The sequence below is a fragment of the Octopus sinensis genome, linkage group LG18, assembly GCF_006345805.1.
Source record: "Octopus sinensis linkage group LG18, ASM634580v1, whole genome shotgun sequence".
In the NCBI taxonomy this organism is placed as follows: domain Eukaryota; kingdom Metazoa; phylum Mollusca; class Cephalopoda; order Octopoda; family Octopodidae; genus Octopus; species Octopus sinensis.
Genome location: NC_043014.1, coordinates 33,963,333 through 33,980,349, shown reverse-complemented (window position 1 = coordinate 33,980,349; position 17,017 = coordinate 33,963,333). Strand labels below are relative to the sequence as shown.

General features: G+C 36.0%; 1 protein-coding gene across 6 annotated transcripts in view; it reads left to right on the top strand.

Annotated features, from left to right (window-relative positions):
• The first annotated feature begins 4,780 nt into the window (after nt 1–4,780).
• The window catches only part of LOC115221445, an 81,692-nt gene continuing 69,455 nt past the window's right edge, over nt 4,781–17,017 (top strand). For 2 of the 6 annotated variants that reach the window (XM_036510860.1, XM_036510856.1), the window contains exons 1-3: nt 4,781–4,939; nt 14,448–14,536; nt 15,227–15,409. The gene's annotated coding sequence lies outside the window, so the exon portion shown is untranslated. Of the gene's footprint in view, nt 4,940–14,447; nt 14,537–15,226; nt 15,410–15,448; nt 15,536–17,017 lie in introns of those variants that run through there. The other 4 variants (XM_036510857.1, XM_029791628.2, XM_036510858.1 and 1 more) reach the window with 4 other exon arrangements.

The window sequence follows — 17,017 nt, the reverse complement described above, 5'->3', positions numbered from 1 at the left end:
ATATTCCGAATCACATTTAAGAATACTAATGAATGGCATTCCGTCGATTACGACGACGAGTGTTCTAGTTGATCCGATCAACGGAACAGCCTTACTCGTGAAATTAACGTGCAAGTGGCTATACATTCCACATATTGACTCGGGGAGATTCAGCGTGACACAGAGTGTGACAAGGCTGGCCCTTTGAAATACAGGTACAACAGAAACAGGAAGACAAAGTGAGAGAAAGTTGAGGTAAAAGAATACAGCAGGATTCACCTGCCGGAGCTTGTGGAGCTTTAGGTGTTTTCGCCGAATAAACATGGGAAATGAAACCGCGATCCTAAGACCGCGAGCCCACAGCCCTAACCACTGGGCCATTGCGCCTTCACATAAGAATACCACAACTAATGATAATTAATCGCGTCTTATACACCAATATATATGGTAAATTGGAATCGTCATTTCTGTTAAATATTAAATTCAAAATTATTTAAATGTGCGTTTCGTTTCATCAAGATACTCCAGGATTAGTCTGACAAATAAGGATTGAACATTCACATTTCGGTAGTGGCGGCTCGTAGATAAAATTACTGGGGGTGGTGCTTCAGAAAAGTTTTAGCCGTTGTTTTAATATTGTGTAGAAGGAAACAAACATATAAAAAGAAAATTTATACTTGAACGGTTCGCGTTTTAGCCACTGCTAGGTACTGTGTTTAATTTGTTCACTGAACACGGCCGCGAATTCCCCCTTGTTTTTCAACCCCCCACCTAAATCACAAAATAAAGGGAGGAGATGTGCCCTATTTTTCAAATCCTAGCAGCAACACTGAAGCTGGAAGCAGGATAATAATCTAATTGTACACTTTATCACATTCAAGAATATAAACAAGTTTTTAAGCACAACACACACGGAGTCAAAAAGAAACACTAGCTTTCACCGGAATGTAATGGTTGGTTCTGGGGAAGGCTGCAATTCTCTTGTTCAGGGTCACCACTTGTAACGGGAGAAATTGATTTGTAAACAATATGATGATATGTCGGAGTCAGCAGTTGCAACGATAAAAATTTGTTGTTATAATTGCATGTTGTAGGATGTGAAAGGTGAACAATGCATGAAGTTTTAAGGAAATATTTATTTACCATTATGTTACAATACCTTGCCTCGACGGGCAGGTTATGGTAAGTCCAAAAGCATGCAAAGTAAAGTTTGTGTTTGTGCCCGCTTCATTGTTTAGTAGTAATTACAGAGAAAGATAGAATGATGTTGTAAGAGAACAGAATTAGAGCTAGAGAGAGTTGTAGGGTGTTGCCTCACAGCTGCTGACAGTAAACTTCATTTCTCCCTCTGACCAAGGTTCTAGCTGGTCAGCCAGACTTCGTTGTTACCGTAGTGACTAACTGATTGAGTCGTCACCATGTGACTGGACTCGTTGAGTCGTCACCGACTGATTTTTGCTTGGAGTGTTCTTGCTTTTATAACTATCCAGAAGGATAGACATATCATTGAGAACAATAGATTTAGTTGGTGGTCTTGTTATCTCTGTTCTAGCTTTTGGTGAAGTAGAAGAAGTTAGAAAAGGTCAAGTGGTAGAGACATTATTTCGGCCTAGCTAAAGGCATCTGGAAAATTTAAAACTGCTGTCAGAGAAAAACCATTGTTCCACTGTGGGAAAAGTTCTGTTGCAGTGTTAATTTAAATTTGGCTATGGTGGATCGAATTCATTTCATGCATGCAAGATCCACTACACATTCTTTTTTGAAAGCAAATCAAGAGGCAGGCTGTACAAAATGTGACAGGAGTGTGACAAAGTTTGGCTAAATTATTATAGTTTGGTCACAACGTACACATAGTATAAAAACATGTTTGGTAACAAAAATAGTGCTTAGTACCATTTATGAAGTAAACCAGATCCAATGGGAAATTAATTGTGAAGGTCAAAGAGATATTTGGCAATCAAAACGATATAATTGGTTAACAATAAAGATATGAATTATAACCAGAGCGCATGTTTTTGTTGACAATAATCTCTCAAAGTGGAACAAAATATGTTTTAATGTGCGGTTTTACATTAAAAAAAATTTGCAGAATGAACATAAAAATTATGACGATGTACACATGTATACACATACATGTCTGTGTGTCTGTATAATAAATGAAACTATGGTTGAATAGTGTTCACAATGTTGTTCAGCTTAATTGATTTTTAATGTGTGTGTATGTATTTTTCCTTTAAATTTTTACCTTTGTAGAATTCAAACCGGTCATTGATAAAGTGACAAAGCTCTTTTGTCAAGACAGTCTTTGGGATTTGTGAATATCTGAATTGGTCGGTGCGTGCATACTCGCGTATGGATAAGCTTGCAGTCAGATAGTGAATGTTACTTTGGTACAAAAGAGTGTATGCTTCATTGCTAGTTATGTTGTATTTTGTAAATGTACGTCTGCTTGTGTATTTGTGAATGTGAATCTTCGTGTGTATATTCCATACTCAAACTACAAATGCCCCGAATGCTTTGTAAATTTTCGCAGTACCACTAATCGACTGTATTTGGAGAATGTAAATCATATCTTTTTGTCTTTTTTTGAGAAACTCATAATTTCTAGGATTTTATGCAAATCTCTTTCGTAGCTCTGTTCTCTTATGATAAGAAGCCTGAATGAAAGTCTATAACCTGGGTATAAAAGGTTTTTCTCTGACAGCAGTTTTACATTTTCCAGATGTCTTTAGCTTGGCCGAAATAATGTCTTCGCCACTTGACCCTTTCTAACCTCTTCTACTTCACCAAAAGCTAGAATAGAGATAACAAGACCACCAACTAAATCTATTGTTCTCAATGATATATCTATCCTTCTGGATCTTTATATAAGCAAGCACACCCCAAGCAAAAATCAGTTAGTCACCTTGGTGACAAACTCGTGAGTTGAGAGAGAGCTAACATCAGTTAGTGAACCGACCTCTAGAATCATGGGGGCAGGCAGACAAAACGGCCTGAGGGGAAAAGAAAGACAATGTCCCACACACTAGCTTCAATTCTGTTCTCTTACAACATCATTCTATCTCTCTCTGTAATTACTACTAAACAATGAAGAGAACACAAACAGAAACTTTACTTCGCATGCTTTTGGATGTATCAAAACCTGCTCGTCGAGGCATGGTATTTGTAACGTAACGGTAAATAAATACTTTCTTAAAACTTCATGCCTTGTTCATCTTTCACATCCAACAGTATTCAATTATAACAACAAACTTTTTATCGTTGCATCTGCTGACCACAACATATCATAATATTGAGTAACTAATCAATTTTTGCCGTTACATAATTATCCATAGATATTTCTTTTTGTCACTAATTTTCGATAAAATATTTATCATTCGGCGGGCGGCTGATCTCTACAATAATGTATGGCTTTTTCTTCTTGTCCCTTTGAAGAATATAGAGTTTCTACTTTTATTGGAATATTTCACCGCTATTATTTATTTTTAAAAGTGGGAATACATTCCGGTTCTGGTATGGCCTTTAGTATAACCATCATGACAATCCTTCTTGTGTATAACATGGTAAATGTTTTCAGAGACGATGTGGACTCTTTTGATATTTACTCTGGTTTGTGACAGTCGACATTTTCTATCACAACATGGAGGTCCAGATGCGTCCTTATCTCTTTTATTGATCAGATATTTAGTAGCTATCTCCAGTTACTTGATAGCAAAGGCGTGGCGTTTTAGATGAGATGTAATGTATATACTGTAGCTCCAGAAAATGATGTGTTTGTAATTTCTCTTAGCTCATTTTTGCTTAATTTATGTAAATTACCTTGGTCGTAAATGTCTTCAACTCTTTTTGCGTATGTCTACGTCCTTTGGCTGCTGGAGATAGGTTTGGACAGCTGTCATGATGATGACATTTATTGAGGTAGAAACACGGATCCACGACTGTCCTCTTACTTGCAGACAATACGCTTGTCTTTTTCCTTAATGGCATGTCAATTTTGGAGAAAATTCTTGACTCTTGAGATTATCCCCCTTTCTCAAGTGGAGCTGGTCTTAATTGCCATTTGCTAACTGTGATAAATGTCAAGTTGGAGGTAATTGAAACATAAAAAAAAAAAAAATCAAGAATTTATGTTGTATGGTATTTGATATACCCGCATTTGTCTATGTTGTTCAAATACATGCCACTGGCCACTCTCAGCTCACTTTTGTTTAAATTATGCGTAACATTTTCTGATATTTTTCGAAAAGATTTTCTTTCTGAATTACATGTTTTAAACCTTAGATATTATGTTTCTGGAAACAAATCACAAAATCAATATTTCGACTTATAAAAAAACTACAAATGTATAAAAATGTGAATGAATCAATGAATTAACCATCAATCCTTTCTGAAGAGCATTAGTTAATTAGCTTCATTCTTAAGTCAGGTCGCATTTTCAGCTCGTCGAGATCTCAGTAGCTTATTTAACAATGACAATGAGGGAACCTTTACATGATTACTCGCCCTGTCAGAAATAGAAGCCAAATCTCCCTCAAATCATGCCCTATCGTCTTATAAAAAATATATACTTTAGACTGTATTAGTTTTAGATACTCTTAAAAAGATGGAATGATTATAACTGGAATTATTTTGATTATAGGTTTGCTCTGTTAGAACATATCTGGGGTTAAATAATAATAATAACAACGCTGTTTACATTGCTATTTCAGAAACGATATTACCTAAAAAATAAAAAAATCTTTCGTTTCGTATCGTTCCTGTACTGCTTTATGTTTTTTTTTCCAGCGCTCACATTTCGACTTTTGTAACTACTACTTTCTCCAAGAAAAGTTCATGGCGCACGAAATACGCGAATTTAAAAATATTTCTGACTGTATATATTTGTACTGATTTGATAAGATTACTTTCTAAGCACGGTCAATCGATCAGTTAAGAGAGAAAAGGAACAAAATTTTTATAAGTAAGTTCTTATAATCGCTAAATTAATATATAAAAAAAGATTCCTTTTTCTTTTATTTCTTTTAGCAACAGTAAACATGTTTTAACTTGTTAGTTGCGTGCTTGGTGAAGCTAGATCACGGAATATTGTGGTGGAATTTCCATGTTAAAGAGTTTATTAAAGCATGAATGATTATATCGCATTAGTACGATCCGATACGGATAAGGGAATTCCATAACTTCTGCTGTATTGTATTTTAACAACGAGTTTTCATATAATGCTAATTAACAAATATACACATCAGAATGATTAAGATATATTTCTTTACTGCCCACAAGGAGCTAAACATAAAAGAGGACAAACAAGGACAGACAAAGGGATTAAGTCGATTACATAGACCCCAGTGCGAAACGGGTACTTTATTTATGGAAGGCAAAGTCGACCTCGGCGGAATTTGAACTCAGAACGTAACAACAGACGAAATACTGCTAAGCATTTCGCCCGGCGCGCTAACGTTTCTGCCAGCTAGACTCTGCCGTAAAACAAAACAAATGAATACACATTTAGATAGCCGAATTTTTAAAGCTAGATGTATTAATCATACTGGGTAAATAAACGAAAGTAGCTAATTGAATGCATCAGAAACTTGTTGATTCATCTCTAATCTGCAGAGATCACGCTACTAATGAGTATTTAAAAAAGAATTATAGAAACACATTTTAAAAGATAAATAATGAGATGGACTTTTTTGTGAAAACAATCGAATATAGAGTATGAACTCTCGATTTTAGAATGCGCCTGGGACAAATCAAAATATACAGAAGCAACATTAGTGTGCATACTCGATTTCAATACGTACACATGCGACTACAGGTGTGTACACATGCTGCTTCAGTAGATACATACTCAACTTCAGAGTGTAGACATGCCACTTGGAAATGTAATGCTGGACTTCAAAGTGTACACATGCAGTTTCAGAACGTACACATTCAACTCGTTAAGTACCAAAACTCGTTTTCATGGATGTGCAGCTTAAGTAAAGCTTTACTCTCACCCACTCTTCGAAGTGGCTTCAAAAGTTTGTTGACATTCTTCATTCATTCTTGTAAGGGAAGTTAGGTGGAGTGTGTATGGACCGTCAAGCATAGAGAACGCATCTGTTAATCGTAAGCTTTAAAAAATGCCTTTAAGTACATTTTTGTCTTACTATTAAGGATGTATAGGTGCTTGTTTGTGTATTCCTTCATCAATAGCGGTTAGTCTGAGTGTGTAGGTAGAGTGATCTCAAGGTTCAGTGTTAGAGGTATCAGCTGTTTCTGAAATTTCTAAAATAGCATTTAGACCAAGAATGGTCTAAATGGCATTTAGGCAGTAACAACCCTCTACCAGCGGTCTGGATGGTTCCAAAGTAAGGTTACTTGGTAGCTGTATCAGGTGCATGTTTGATGCTAAAGTAATAAAGAATACAAGCATTCATTCTTAAAATCTTGTCACTTTAGGATGCTGAATTCTGAGCTTATCGAATGGGGGAAAGGACAAATAAATGCTGGGTACATACAAGGTTTCTGCTACTCATCTTAGTCCATTGGTTCCATATAAATTCGAACTGGCTAAACTACAGCTCTAGTGGGTTTTTTACTCTATAAAATATACTTAACGTTGGTATGACAGTGAATCAAATAATTCAGCTTTTACCCAGATAAACAAGTTTGTCCTCTTGCAGGAAAAAGTAATCAAATTAACCAGCAAAGACAAATTATTAATGATCAGAAAGTATTAAAAGAATTGTAAACTGGAATGGAAAACTGAATACTACAACCACCACATCTGATAAACGTTCACAAATGCTCAAACAGATAGACCAGGCTTGAAAGTAGAAGAAAGTTTGGTTAAAATAAAAGATGGAAGAAATTCAGGGAACTGAATCCCTGTTTGTAAATCATGTTGAAGAAGTGTAGTTTAACATGGTTGGGAGAACTGGGCACCATGTCCAGTTGAGTTGAGAGAGCAGCTGGATGTGAAGGTTTTCAATTGATGTGTGTTGCAGAGATGACTACTAGTATGAATGTGGCTTTTATGTTCTTCAGAAACTGGTGATAATGCTGTTAATAATCCTCTTCAATAGTTGTGAATTGATAGCTGCAAGAAAAAAAGGGGAAAAAAAGTCAAAGAGAATTTCAAAGGGATGATCTTGAGAGAGAATATACTGGCCATACTGGTTAGTGAGGGCTCTGGAGATGGAGAGGGGATACAATATAAGTGATAAGGAAAAGAGATGATTGAGATGGGTATACCTGAGTGGAGGTAGTTGCATGACTACTCAGCTGTTAGGAATAGTGGTCATTTAGTAGCAGTAGAAAAGGGGACAGCATAATTGTAGGCTAGAGGTTGGAGTGTGTTGGTGAGTGATTTGATGCCAGTTAGTCAGGTGGCTGCTTTTTGAGATGCAATCTAGGATGCCTGTTTGAGTGTTGTTGCAGCACCATTCCAGATGTATGTGAAGTAAGTACTCCATTGTATGTCTTTTTTGAGTTTTATAGAGGGTTAGTCATTGGCAGTGGATGAAGTAATGTGTCTTTATACTCAATAATCGAAAGGGTTATTGTGAAAGAGATGATCAGTTAATGATGCTAATAGAGAAAAGTAATACAAAAATGTAAATAGGGAGAGGTAGTTGTTTAGTATTAACATATAGATGTACAGAGAGGTAATTAGTCAGTATTATTATAGAGATACAGAGAGATGATTGGTCAGTATTTGTTATAGAAATGTAGAGGTCCAATGAGATTTGGCAGATATATAGTGAGGCACAGAATTTAGTTTCATTCTTTTGTGTTTCAGTGTTCTGAATTAAAAAAATTAGTAATTTTGAATGTATAGCGGTCATTTCAATTGTCTATACTTGCACCCTTATAAAATTTCCAGCTACCTACTGAAAAGTAAAAAAAACAACTTTTTTCCTTTTTATTTTTTCTCCTCTTCAACCTCATTATAATTATTGCAATCATTGTCATCATCATCATTATCATCACCTACCACCCTGTCCTCCACTTGTTTTGCACATTTACTAATCATAGTATAGTAAGTTTTCTTTTGTTATAGTTATGCTAATTAAGGAATGTTGATGACAAACCCATTTTTCAATTATGGTTATTAATTTTTACATATGGAATGTTTAAATTCCTACATACATGTGACATATGCTAAGATGTTATTGAGTTCAGAACAGAGTAAATGCACTGATACTAATATTAATAGAGTAGAGGTGATATTATTGATAGTAGTGTACTAGTATACTTGTTCAGCTTTGACTGAACTGATAATTTGGCTGCTGTTTCTAGCAAACTGAGAAACATTAGCATGCTGGGCAAAATGCTTAGTGGTATTTCGTCCGTCTTTATGTTCTGACTTCAAATTCTGCCAAGGTTGACTTTGCCTTTCATCCATTCAGGATTAGTACCAGTTGAGTACTGGGGTCAATGTAATCGACTTAACTCCTTCCCCAAAATTTCAGGTCTTGTGTCTATAGTAGAAAGGATTATCATCATCATTATAATTATGTGGTCTCTCAGCTTGCTAGAAATAGCAGCTAAATTATCCTCAAATAATACCCTGTTTTGAAAAAGGAAGGATACAAGGGATAATGTATAGATACACTATGTCAAGAAATAAGATGTGAAAGGAATGACTAGCATATCTTTGGCTAAGGCCAACAATTTTGAGGAGAGTTGATACCACTAACACCCTTTGAATTAGTGAAATAATAATTCTTTCAAATTTTGGTACAAAGCCAGCAATTTTAGAGGGAGGGCTTTATCAGTCACAGTACTTGAGTACTTTATTTTATCAAATGTTGGAGGTGGTGGTTGTTTTTGTTGTTTCTGATTTAGGCACAGAGCAAGAAATTTTGAGAGGAGGGGTTTAGTTGTTTCCATTGACTCCAATACTTGTTTGGTAATTCATTTTATCAATAATTTGTTTTGGATGTAGACACAAGGCCAATAATGATTTTGAGGAGTGTAAATTCGTTCTAATTTGAACTCAGAATGCAAAAAGTTAAGGCAAATGCTACAGGGCATTTTGTTTCTGTGCTCCAACTATTCTGCTACTCCATCCATCATCATCATCATCATTTTAATTTAACATCTGTTTTCCATGCTAGCATGGGTTGGATGGGTTGACAGGAGCTAGCAAAGCAAGAGGGCTACACCAGGCTCCAGCCATCAGTTTTAGTATAATTTCTATGGCTTGATGCCCTTCCTAACACCAACCACTTTTCAGTGTGCTAGTTGTCTGTTATGTAGCACCAAATAATCTATTCTTATTTTGGTACAATTTCAGCAATTTTGAGGTGTAGGGAAGTTGACTACATTGATTCCAGTGCTCAGCTGGTACTTGTTTTTTGATCTCACAAGGATGAAAGCAAGGTTGACATCAGTGAAATTTCAATTCATAACATAAAGATGAATGATATGCCACTAAGCATTTTGTCCAGTGTTCTAATGATTTTAATAGCTCACCATCTTACATCATCCTAATAATAATGACAGTAATTGTTTCTAATTTAGGCACAAAACCAGCAAATTAAAGGAATATGTCATTGATCCCAGTACTTGACTGGTACTTTATTTTATCAACCTTGGAGGGATAATAAATAAAGTTGGCCTTGGTATGATTTGAAACCAGAACATAAAGTGGTGGAAGAAATGGAAGGCATTTTCCCATTGTTCCCCTGATTCTGTTATCCACCACCTTAATAACAATGATAATAATAAACATGTTTTATTTTCATATAAAAGATGGGCTACAGCAAATATTCTGCTCAGTACCACAGATTTGCTTGTCAGTTGCTTGACCTTAACCACTTGAGCATGTCTCTTAGTGGCTGGCAATATGTGCATCTCTGATCATGAGTAGAAGTAGTGGAGGAGTATCATAGCCATGCGTAGAGAGGAATTCTTTGGGGTTTGAATAATTCATTTCAGGTAACAAGGATGTTTTGTTCATCATCCTTAAACAAACCTTATTCTGGGACCTTTTGAGCAGGATAGGCAACTCAACCTGAACAAAATTTGAACTGGGCCCCACATGCAAGGTCATGCATTGTTTATCTTGATATGAGCTCACCATGTTGCACACATATGATTGTGATGCATGTGTCGTCTTGTCTTGAGACAGCATTCACCTGGGATGGGTTGAGCTGGCTTCCTTCATCCTCAGTGCTGCACGAACGCGTGATCTCCAACCACTCCTTATTCCAGCGGCGAACGCCGTAGATATGGGGGCCTAGGTTGGGTTCCAGATCAGCCTTGACTGTCATCAGCCAGATTGTGCCTGGTGTACCCTTATCAGACAGGTTAGTATATTGGGCTTTGTATATTTGTACCCCAATGTCACTTTGATGGCATGCACTGTTCTCTCCCCCAATAATAATAATAATAATGATAGTTATGATTGTTTCTAATTTAGGAAAAAGCCAGCAATTTTTGAGGGGAAAGGGTAACTTATTATCATCAACCCCAATACTTGACAGTTACTTTATATTATTAGTTTCAGATTTTGGCACAAGGCCAGCAATTTCAAGGGGGAGAGCAAGTCAATTACATTGATCCCCGAGTACTCATCTGGTACTTATTTCATTGACCTCAAAAGGATGAGAAGCAAAGTCGACTTCGGTGGAATTGGAACTCAAAATGGTAAAACTGGTTAAATACTGTTTAGTCTAGTGTGTTGATTCTCCCAGCTTACTGCCATAATAATAGGCACAAAGCCTGAAATTTAGGAGGAGGGGACCAGTCGATTACATTGACCCCAGTGTTTCACTCGTACTTAATTTATCAACTCTGAAAGGATGAAATACAAAGTCACCTCTGGCAGAATTTGAACTCTGAACATTGTGACAGGTGAAATACCACTAAGCATTTCATCGAGTGTGCCAACAATTCTGCCAGCTCACTGTCACAGTAATAATAATAATAATGATAATCCTTTTTACTATAGGCACAAGGCCTGAAATTTGGGGGAGGGAGATACTTGAGTACATCGACCCCAGTACTGAACTGGTACTCCTCAATTTATTGACCCTGAAAGGATGAAAGGCAGATGATGTTGATGATGATGGTAGTATTCAGTTGTGCACTGGGGTTGATATAATCGACTTAATCCGTTTGTCTGTCCTTGTTTGTCCTCTCTGTGTTTAGCCCCTTGTGGGTAGTAAAGAAATAGGTAGTATTATGTCTGTTCTTGCAATAATTAGTTGTCTGTGATTTGGCAGTATTATTTAGTAACCAATTCCAGTTAGCAATGTACTAAGGCATGCAAACTCAAAAGTTATTACAAAGTTTTCTTCAGTTATGGAATGTCTACGAAAGACTTCTTGTTGGCAACTGAAAGAATTTTTGAGGATATCTAGTTTCTTGAAGTTCTCTTCAGCATCACACTATGTATCTGGGTAATATTTACTATTATGTTTTTACATTCATCGTCATCATCATCAGCAGCAATATTATTTTCACATCCATTTTTTCATGCTTTCATGGATCAGATAGAATTTGTTGAGATAGATTTTTTATGGCTGGATGCCCTTCCTGTTGCCAACACTCACCTATTTCCAAGCCAGGTAATATTTCCCCATGGCTCATGGCTCAGATATATTTCTGTTGCAGATTGGAAATGAATGACATTGCTTGTATGTTGGTGACACTCTGCTTATGACTATCACATGATATCAAGGCCTGGAGATAGTAACACACGCATGCACACACACACATACACACACACATATGACAGGGTTCTTTCAGTTTCTTATTTCTTTATTGCCCACAAGAGGCTAGACATAGAGGGGACAAACAAGGACAGATAAAGGGATTGAGTCGATTAGATCGACCCCAATATGCAACTGGTACTTAATTTATCGACCCTGAAAGGATGAAAGGCAAAGTCGACCTCGGCAGAATTTGAACTTAGAACATAAAGACAGACGAAGTACCTATTTCTTTACTACCCACAAGGGGCTAAACACAGAGAGGACAAACAAGGACAGACAAATGGATTAAGTCGATTACATTGACCCCAGTGCATAACTGGTACTTAATTTATTGACCATGAAGGGATGAAAGGCAAAGTCGACGTCGGTGAAATTTGAACTCAGAATGTAACGGCATTTCACCTGGCGTGCTAACATTTCTGCCAGCTCGCCGCCTTCTTTCAGTTTCTGCCTACCAGATCCACTCACAAGGCTTTGGTTGGCCTGGGGCTATTGTAGAAGACACTTGTTCACAGTGCCATGCTGTGGGACTGAACCTGAAATTATGTGCTTGGGACATATCTGTGTATTCATATTTAGTTAATATTAGTATGGTATATAGTGAAGGCACATTGCCTAGTGGTTAGGCTGTTGCACTCATGATTGCTAGATTGTGGGTTCAATTCCCTGATTGGGTGGTGTGTTGTATTGTTGACCAAGACACTTGATTTTACTTTGCTCTAGTCCTCCTTTCGGTCAGTGGGGAATGTTGGCCTGCTTGCCTAGCAAGTGGGGTAGCATCATTTGAAAGCTAAAACAATGCATAAACGCATTGTACTCAGTGATGTGTAACAACATCTGACTGCCTGATCAGTCATGTGATCACACGATATATTTTAATATCAATATGGCCATAGATGGTTTAATACTAGTCTGTTGTATATGGTTGGATATGCCATTTGATATCAATGTGTGGCATATTTGGTTTGATATCAATGTAGTGTATGCAGTTTAACACCAGTGTACCTGTAAGGCAGCAAGCTGGTAGAAGTGTTAGCATGTAGGACCAAATGCTTAACAGCATTTCTTCTGGTTCTTTACATTCTGGGTTCAAATCCCACTGAGGTTTTTGCCTTTAATCCTCTCAGGGTTGATAAAATTAATATCAGTTGAGCACTAGCAACTATGTAATTGATTTATCCCCTCTCCCTAAAATTGCCGGCCTTGTGCTAAAACTTGAAACAAATATCAGTCTGCATATAAGTTTAATATCACAGCAGAATATGGAAGTTTGGAGGAAAATAGTGGATATTATGAACAAGAAATTAAAACAAGTGAATTCAAAGGCCCAGTATTCAGTAATGTGATTATTATGCTAATATTAATGAATTTGATTTGAGTCCCTCTTCCCCTGATGTCATTTTGACATTTAAGGTGTGAATCTCCTTTCTCCTGTGTCATTTTGACATTTAAGAAACATTGGACAGTCAATAATACTAAGAAATATTGGACAGTCAATGATGCTAATTTGGTATTAGGGCAGAAGACTACGCATTTAAAGAAAGAGATACATTCGGTATTTAAGACTCTAGAAATTGATAGTGATTTGAACACAGATAAATAACAGATACACATAATCATCATCATCATTTTCTAAAGTTAATTAAGACAGCAAAAAAACAGAATGAATATATTATACAATGGCTGAGTGGAGTCCCTATTGGATTACTAGCTTTGAAATCTTCAGTTCAAAAACATTCAGTACATTATTTTTACATTATTTACATACTACTTAAGGTGGCGAGCTGGCAGAAACGTTGGCACGCCGGGCGAAATGCGTAGCTGTATTTCGTCTGCCGTTATGTTCAAATTCTGCCGATGTCGACTTTGCCTTTCATACTTTCGGGGTTAATTAAGTACCAGTTACGCACTGGGGTCGATATAATCGACTTAATCCGTTTGTCCTCTCTGTGTTTAGCCCCTTGTGGGTAGTAAAGAAATAGAAATAGGTATTTCGTCTATCTTTACGTTCTGAGTTCAAATTCCGCAGAGGTCAACTTTGCCTTTCATCCTTTCAGGGTCGATAAATTAAGTACCAGTTGCATACTGGCTCGATCTAATCGACTAGCCTCCTTCCCCAAAATTTCGGACCTTGTGCTTAGAGTAGAAAAGATTATCTACATGCTACTTCTTCCTGGAATGGTTTTTGTTTTCTTAAATTTAAATGTTAGTAAGCCAAAGGGAAATTCATCAACCATGATATGAAGGAGCGAGGTCTGATTCAAGGGAGACAACTCGAGTACCGTTGATCCTATGACGTTGACTTTCTCTTTCATACTGTAGATATCTATTATATTTTAGGTTTGTTATTAGCACACTTTAATGCATGGGACATTAAAGGATATGAACTGGAATTAATAATAAAAGTATATTTTGAGAAGGAAAGAAAAACAAAGCCAATATTAGTTAATGATTTTTGTCTTTCAGCAACTCCTTCATAATTAACAAAACACAACCATCATCGCATTTGTCGAAGTAATGATAAACGTCTAATATAATTAGCTGTATAAGTATGTTCATTTATTGCTTGGAAAAAGGGAAGAACAAAAAAAAAAAAAACTGATCAGAAATGTCTCGTATTACAAGTTGTCTCCCTTCCCACGTAAATTTCTAGATTAATTTTAAAAGTCAGTATAAAATGAGGTATTTTTACACATACCCCACCCCAACAAAAACCTCCATATATTCTAATTGGTACAAAATATTTTTAATTATCTATTTCAGTGTGTTTTGTTAAGTGAAAATGGATTATATTCTGAATTCTAATTTCGACGAAGATGGACATAATTTCAATGTTGAAGAAACGATAAATGGTCTGTAATGAATATAGATTTTGAGTTATTTTACTTTCAGTTCTGTATTTTTTCTTCTATTCTTTTATTTGTTTCAGTCATTTGACTGCGACCATGCTGGAACATCAAATCGATTCCCGGACTTATTTTTTGTAAGCCTAGTACTTATTCCATCAGTTTCTTTTGCTGAACCGCTAAGTTACGGGAACCTAAACACACTAACATTCCATTTGTGAGCATCCTGATTTTTTTTTAAATTTTCAGATCTAACGGTATGGTAAGGTGTAATTGAGAAAAATTTGGCTGCTAACAGGACAAGCAACCATGTAAATGGTAGTTGGTGGTGTTTAACCCCAACTCAGCTCTTATCCAACAGACTGATCAAAGAGGTTTCAGCTCATCAATTTTTGCTTCATTCAAACTTTGTCTAAAACTACATCTAACGTATCATTCCTTTTTAAAGATCACAGGGTGTGGTTTGAGAAAGATTTGGCTGTTATTTTGAGCTATTGAAACGACCAAACAGAAATTAAGTTAGATTAATAACACCGTGTAAAAAAATTAAAATTTTTTGTCTTTGGTCAGTAAATGTTATTTCCTCTTTGCTTCTATGTAGAAATCAAAGGAAATGACTGCTATTCCCTTCAAACTATGCTTTTGTGACCTGTACATCAATGTTTTCAAACTGAATTAGTTTCCATTACATTTCAGACAGATTCAGCTCTCAGTTGCTGAAGCAGAATTTTCTAGGACTTTCTAGAAGTTTCAAGAACTTTCGAAAAGTTTCAAGAATTTCTAGAACATTCTGGCAACATAGCTGGCTGTATAAATACAGGGACCATATGCTCAACTATTCATTTTACTTCTTGCTGTCCAAGTGGAGAAAAGTTGGAGGTAAGCAAAGTTTGAAGGAAATATTAGCCATTTTTCATCCTTTCTGGGGGTAAACAAAAAGGAAATAACAGTTGCCACTCATGAACAAAAATTGTATTACACAGTGTAATATGCCTGACTCATTGGGTGTATGTGTGTGTGTGTGTCTGTGGGGGGGGGGTGTTCAGATTTACTGAAAATGAGAGTTTAATTTCAAGGCAGTTGCATGGAAAACTTTAAGAAGCTGGCAAAGACTTGAGAAGGAGAATCTATATTTTGTTTCTCCTTCCTTTTGTCTTAACATTTTGAATGAAGATTGGGGGAGAATGTGAAGAATCTGCTCTTCATTGGTATCGTAATCAATGCAATATACATGTCGACAATATTACGGAATTAAATATTGTAATATTTGAAAGAAATATTTAATGTCACATAGTTGTTGGATCAAACTTGATTAAGCAAACCTTTTTGTAAAGACATTTCAGCCAAGAGCAATTGTACTTTAAAAAAAAAAAAAAATAATAATGAAATTATTGTATACAGTGCTCAGGTGCACCACAACTTGTCAAAAAGTGCATATAAAGTATGTGCAGTAATGTACAAATGTCTGGACAGCGAACAGTGTATAAGACAGATACATGCTTGCGTGTGTATATATAAAACTATGTCAGCCAGTGCGTTCTCTTCCATATTTTAGATGGTGGGGTGTGATTAAAAGGTGTTTTAGCTGCTATTTCTAGCAACTCGATCGTCCATGCAAAGGTTCTATCGTTGGTTCATCGTACGATGTCCTGTAAATGTGTGATCTCGTAATAGTATCATTTCCAAAAGATCTCGATCAGTTATTTAGAGTTATCTCCCTTGCACTGTTTCGTTCACTTTCTGATATCAGTTGCTTTTCGCGTTTTTACGTTTTCCTTCCGATTGTTACAGTCAAGATTTTAAAAACATTTTGTCTATTTTACACAATTTGCTTGGGTTGAATGTGTTTATAATCACATGGTTCCAGGTTCATTTCCATTGAGTGGCGCCTTAAACAAGTGTCTTCTACTTTAGCCCTGGGTCGACGACACCACCGTTTGATAACAGGTGTTGGTTATAAGTACCAAGCTTATAAATAAGTACTGGGTTCAATTCATTTGATTAAAAGCCTTCAAGCTAGTACTCCAGCATAAAAGATAAAAATATATGTACATATATATGTATGTGTGTATATCTATATACATATATGTGTATGTATATATGTATATATGTTTATATTTACCTATATATAGCTCTCTCTCTCTATGTATGTATGTATATATATATATATATATATATATATATATATATATATGTGTGTGTGTGTGGTGTATACATATCTGTAGATATATATATATATATATATATATATATATACAAACACATATATATATTTGTTTATATATACATGTTTACATATCTGTATATGTGTGTGTGTATATATATATATATATATATTATATATATATATAATGTATGTATGGATGGATGTATATATCATTATCATCATCATCATCATTTTAGCATTCATTTTTCTATGGGTCAGACAGAATTTTGTTGAGATGGGTTTTGTGCTGCCAGATACCAATCTAGCCACCAGCCCTCACC